This window comes from Staurois parvus, unplaced genomic scaffold (genome assembly GCF_062004578.1).
Source record: "Staurois parvus isolate SC_StPar_1 unplaced genomic scaffold, SC_StPar_1.0 ptg000557l, whole genome shotgun sequence".
In the NCBI taxonomy this organism is placed as follows: Eukaryota; Metazoa; Chordata; class Amphibia; order Anura; family Ranidae; genus Staurois; species Staurois parvus.
Window position 1 is genome coordinate 197306 of NW_028318353.1, and position 6000 is coordinate 203305.

General features: G+C 43.3%; 1 protein-coding gene across 1 annotated transcript in view; it reads right to left on the minus strand.

Annotated features, from left to right (window-relative positions):
• MINDY4 (MINDY lysine 48 deubiquitinase 4) overlaps nt 1-5362 on the minus strand; it is a 128750-nt gene extending 123388 nt beyond the window's left edge. The window contains exon 1 of the mRNA XM_089691242.1: nt 5146-5362. The gene's annotated coding sequence lies outside the window, so the exon portion shown is untranslated. The remainder of the gene's footprint in view (nt 1-5145) is intronic.
• Between the last annotated feature and the right edge of the window lie 638 nt (nt 5363-6000).

Consider the following 6000-nt stretch of genomic DNA (forward strand, 5'->3'; position numbering starts at 1 on the left):
TTCACATTAATTCATGAAAATATTAGTATGAGGGAAGTGTAAATAAATTATAAGTGTTTGAATAGATGGCACATTACCCCTAATGTAGAGCACAAGATGAATACGGAGAGGTCACGGATGTGTTGGAGAGGATGTGGTGAGGTTGGCACGTGGTATCACATGTGGTGGGAGTGTTCAGAAATACAGGTGTTTTGGCGGAAGATAGTTTATTTAATAGGGAAAATTACTAAAATCAATATAGGATTGGATCCAGAACTATGCCTCCTCCTTATCTCGGAGCTCTCTACGAAAGTATACAAGAGTTCCGGGATATGGCATTACTTGACCGCAGCAAAGAGTCTGATCCCCAGGTTCTGGAAGAAAAGAGAGGTGCCAACTGAGGAGGATTGGATAAGTAGAGTAAATCAGCTATCCGGGACAGAAAGATTGTATTATACGACTGTCAAGGTCCTACCTTTTTACCAGAGGTTATGTTATTCCATGTGCTGGCATCCATCTTGGATTTCTGCTGAGCATGGTGGGAATCTTTTATGCCTTCAGGTCTCTGAGGTCCATCCCCCAGAGGGGTGTGGCTAATGACATATAAGCCCGTGGTCCGCACATGCTCTTTGCACTTGTGTTTTGTGTCGCTGTTACTCTGTTCTGACTCTCGTGACTCTCCTGGAATCTGACTTGGCTTGTGACCTGACCATTCTTTGTGTTCTCCTTTGATCTGACCCTCCGCTGCTGAACCCGGCTCGTGACCTGTGATTCTCGTCTGCTGTCCTGTACCGTTTTTGTCTCGTTGTTGTTGACCCGGCCTGTCTGACTACTCTATTGTCTTTACCACTAGCTACACGCCATTGGTGGAGGCCAATACCGCAGCTGGGGTGCCTCGGGGGCCGCGACCTGGTTCCTGGCTGCGTCAAGTCCATCCCCACCATCAGGGGCCCTGGTGAAGGGCAGCCTGGGACTTAGACTCCGCGCCCTGAGGGACTTCGGTCTGTGGGTGGTGGTTGTCGTCAGCCTGTGCGTTACATTGATATTAGGCCTGCCTGTCCGTTTCCCAGCTCCTGCCCTGACAACGTACGAGGACAAGTTGGAGTTGTATAATAAAAAATGGAAAGCCTGGGAAGAATATAAAGTAAAGGTGAAATATATGATGAGATAACATTCCTGGAAGTGGAATTAGAATAGGGTTTAGGAATAACAGAAAGACATGGAGTTAATGAGAGAAAAAGGAAAGTGGAGCGTGGGTGGGAGTGGGATGGTGGGGAGGGGGGATAGAGGGGAGGGGGAGTTTGGGAGGGGGGATGGTAAGAAAAGGAAGTTATATATATGGTCAAATAAATTATATAAATTACTGTTTTGATAATTATAATAATAGAAATGTTGAAATGACATGTATAAGACTTGCAAATAAATAAATATTTATAAAAAAAAAAAAAACATGTATTGCAATATGTGTGAACTAAAAATCCCTATTTTTTGGTGGGGAGGGGGGATAGAGGGGAGGGGGAGTTTGGGAGGGGGGATGGTAAGAAAAGGAAGTTATATACATGGTCAAATAAATTATATAAATTACTGTTTTGATCATCATAATAATAGAAATGTTGAAATGACATGTATAAGACTTGAAAATAAATAAATATTTATAAAAAAAAAAAACAACATGTATTGCAATATGTGTGAACTAAAAATCCCTATTTTGTGCAAAGTTTGCTACAAAGGGTTATAACAGAGTGCAGAGGGTCTATTCCGAGTTTATTAAAGAGAACCTGTTGCAAATTTGTTGTGTTGATAAAAATAAAGTTTGAAGGAAAAAAGTGTCAAAAAATAAAGTTACACCCAAGCACTTAAAACCTTCCCCCAAAAAAATGCTGAGCCTGCCCCGCCCACAAAAACAAATGCAAACGCACCCATTGGGGGTGGCTATGTACGAATATATTGCTTGCACTACACGTTACATATTGCCGTGCACATCGGAGAGCAATAATTCTAGGCCTATTATTCACATTTATCTCTAACTGATGACCTGTAGGGGCTTTTAAATCGTCACCAAAAGAAAATATAAGATATTGAATTCCGTCATCTTACTGGCGCACACCATTTTAACACCTTCCTGCTCGGCCTATAGCAGGATGAGGGCCAGGCGGGACATTCGCCGTTGTGACTGGGCGTCATATGATGTCCAGTCAAAGCAAGCCGCTGATGCAGCTGCGGGGCCGCGCAGCGACGCGACCTGTCAGCAGCTGTGGCCACGGGACACAGCCGATGACATCACTACATCAGCCCGTTGCCAGTGTCATGTGACCGCCGTGACCAATCACAGCAGATCACATATCAATTGTATATAATGGACGGCTTCCTGTCATGCCATTCATTGTATACAGTTATGTTGTTAGATGTGATTGATCAAAGCAGTCACATGATACAGACAGGGCCATTCACAGCCCATCTGTACCATGTGATCAGCTTTGCCCAATCACAGATAATCACAGCAAAAGACTGAATTAATTAATTTCATTCAGTAACAATGATTGCAAATATCAATGAAATACATCGGTATTAGCAATCATAACGTGTTAAAAAAAAAGGAAAATCCTGATCACTTGCCCAGAGTAGTTCAATGTTACTATGGTAACAATGCATTGCTTTGGTCACAGTATGTTGAAAAAAAAATATAAAAAAAAGAAAAAATAATCTAATAAAAAATGAAAAAAATTGAAAAAATAAATAAATACAAATTAAATAATTATTATTTTTATTATTTTCACCAAAGAAATATAGCAGAATAAATTTTGACCTATATTTATGAAGAAACTTTATTTATTTGCAAAATTTTATAACAGAAACGAAGAAAAGTGCATTTTTTACAAACGTTCCAGGTGTTTTTTGTTTTATTTAGCAAAAAAGAAAAAACTCAGTGGTGATTAAATACAACCAAAAGAAAGCTTTATTTGTGTGAAAAAAATTATAAAAATGTCATCTGGGTACAGTGTTGTATGACTGCGCAATTGTCATTCAAAGTGCGACAGCGCTGAAAGCTGAAAATGGCCTGGGCAGAAAGAGGGTATAAGTTCCCGGTATTGAAGTGGTTAAAGCTTGACATATTGGGTATTTATCTACTCGGTGTAACCTCAGTTTTTATATCTTACTAAAATACTGTATAAAATAATCTATTATATGCACTAAAATTAACTTAAATATATTTTTTACTGAAAATTTACACCTGATAAATATGTGTGACATAAAACATTGGAGCCTCCACCATTTTATTCTCCAGGGTGTCTGCTTTCAGAAAATATATAACATTTGGGGGTTTGAACTAATTTTCGGGCATAAAATTATTTTTTAAACATGTGTCTGGCAGTGAAATGCTTAAGGCCTGGCTCACGCCTACGCGTGGTGTGATTGATGCATTTTTCCGGAGCGTTTTGATGTACATTCTGTATTTCTGAACGTGTTGCGTTTTTTCTTTTCAACAGGAAAGTACCGAGTGTGACTTTGGAGCGACTTTACACTCTCTGGCACTCAGAGTCGCATCAAAGTAGTGCGGGAGCCTTTTCAAAGTCACTTCTGACATCATTGCTTACTACGTGTGAAATCTGTGAATGATCACCGAGGTCACATGGTACAGGGCTATTCACAACAGCCTTGTACCATGTGACAAGCTGTAACCAATCACAGCTCTCACAGTATTATCAATGGCTGCAAGAATGCAGCCAGAGAGGCGAAATCATTGCTTTTACAGCCTTTATGGGTGTAAAAGAAATCAGTGTAAAACAAATAAAAATCTTCATCACCCCCCACAAGTAGTACAGTGTCACCATGGTGACCCTGTACTGCTAGGGTGACAGTATGTCAAAAAAACTAATAATATTAAAAAATAAAATAAAAGGGTAAAATTTTTTTAAAAAATTACAATTTTTGGTTATAAACTAATTTGGGTTATTTTTTTTACCAAGATTTATGATGAAATATTATTTATTTGCAAAATGTTATAAGAAAAACACTTTTTTTCAAATTTTTTGACTTTTTCATTTATATAGCAATAAAAATTAAAATCCCAGCGGTGAATAAATACCACCAAAATAAAGTTTTATCTGTCTAAAAAAAATGGTAAAAAATTCATCTGGGTACAATGTTGCATGACCGCGCAATTGTCATTCAAAGTGTGATAGCGCTGAAAGCTGAAAATTGGCCTGGACAGGAAGGGGGCAAAAGGGGGATGGAGCTTGCTCAGTCAGGAGGACTTGGAGGAGGAGAAGAGATGTGGGAGATGGAGATGGAGAAAAGCTAAACATCCTCTTTTGGGTGAATCGGAATATATTTGTGAAGCTCCAGGGCCTCTTGGATATCTTTTTAATCTTTTTTTTTTTATCTGTGACCCCAGAGGGGACAATAGTCCTCACTTCCTGTCCCGGTGACATCCATTCAACAAGGAAGGGAAGCAGTTGTCACCGGGACAGGAAGACATGGACATGAATGGAAACATTGTCAGGCGCTGTAGCCGTTCCCTAATGTCCCATCCGGGGAGGCTGCCCCTGCTCCTGTGCGTTGGGATCGGCACTAAATGAAGAGCTGGGGGCACGTTCGACATTTTCTTCTTCGGGGTCAGAGGATCCGGCCCTGGAATTGGTATGAAGCCTGAGGCTGGCCATGACCGGGAGGAACGGGGTGAATATTAAGACTCCTCCTTGGTGCGCTGACTACTGAGCGCGTAGAAGAGCGTGGTTCTAGAGCACAGTTACCGCTTCCCGACTCTAGCACCCCAACGCACTAAGGGGCCACAACGTACAGCAATGCATGGTCATGGGTTGTGTTGGGTGACACGTCGGAGTTTCCACACATCAGGGGGCACCGGCAGCCCCTTCATTATAATGGAGCGGGGTAACCCAACGCACATTAACCGGCAACATAATGCACAGCAAAGGAACCAATGGGCCCCGAGGGTCCCTTCACACCTGTGTGCTCTGTTATTGTCCCACCACAACACCCCCCGCACAACGCCCAGGACTGCGCTACTGTGCACCAGGGTGTGCCGCAATGCAGTGGGTGGGTGCAGGGAATCGGGGGGCCAATGAAGAAATTGGGGTCCATTATGTGAGGTGCAGAGGTGTGCAGCCAGCAAAAAAGTCCTCCGCTTCTTACTGAAAAACTCACCGGACAGCTGTGACCAACGCCACGCCACGTCACTCCACGTCACGCCACGTTATGTCACGCCACGCCATCCACGGCTCCCAAGACAACCTCTCTGCTTCAGGGTCTCAGGTGTCACATTCCTCCCCGATATCGCTCTCCGGACTCCCCGCAATCATGGCCGCCCTGGAGGCGGGGTCACCCCAAGTTCGGAGCTGCATCCTCCCCTCCGCAGTCACACAGAAATCTGAAATAAACAGAAAATAAAATACATTTTGTGTCGGAATATATTTTTATTAAAAAAAAGCAAAAACAAATAATCTCCAAAAAGCAACGAGAAGCTGCTGGAGAGGCTGTGATTGGTTGGAGGTCTCTGTGGGGGAGGGGTATGGGGGAGATCTTCGTCTGGGAAGTACATTGGATACATTGTATTCTGTTTCTATACATTTCCCTCTCCAGCATATTATTGGAAAACGAGCCACACACCCTTTTCTATCATGTCTCCACCTTGTTATTACATCCAATCATGACACATCGCTTACATCTGAGCTCCTCCCACCTTACATCAGGAGGGACGTTGAATTCCTATCGCCCGATGCCGGGATATGTAGTTCTGGGTGCCGGGCAGGTCGTTTTTTTCAACCTTCAGCCCTTCTGCGGGCAAACAGAGGGCTCACCTGTCAGGTGGCAGCATTCGGGTGGCAGCGCTGCCGCTGATTGCTTCTACTCAGTGCCAGCCTCCCCCCCGTGAGGTCTCCCGAGCTCTGCTTGCCAATCTCAGGGCCCAGGACCGGCTCACCGCCATCAGCTAGAGGGGAGGGAGGAGAGCGGGACACGTCCCCTCCCCTTCTTGTCCTGATTCCGAAGTGACGTTATGAT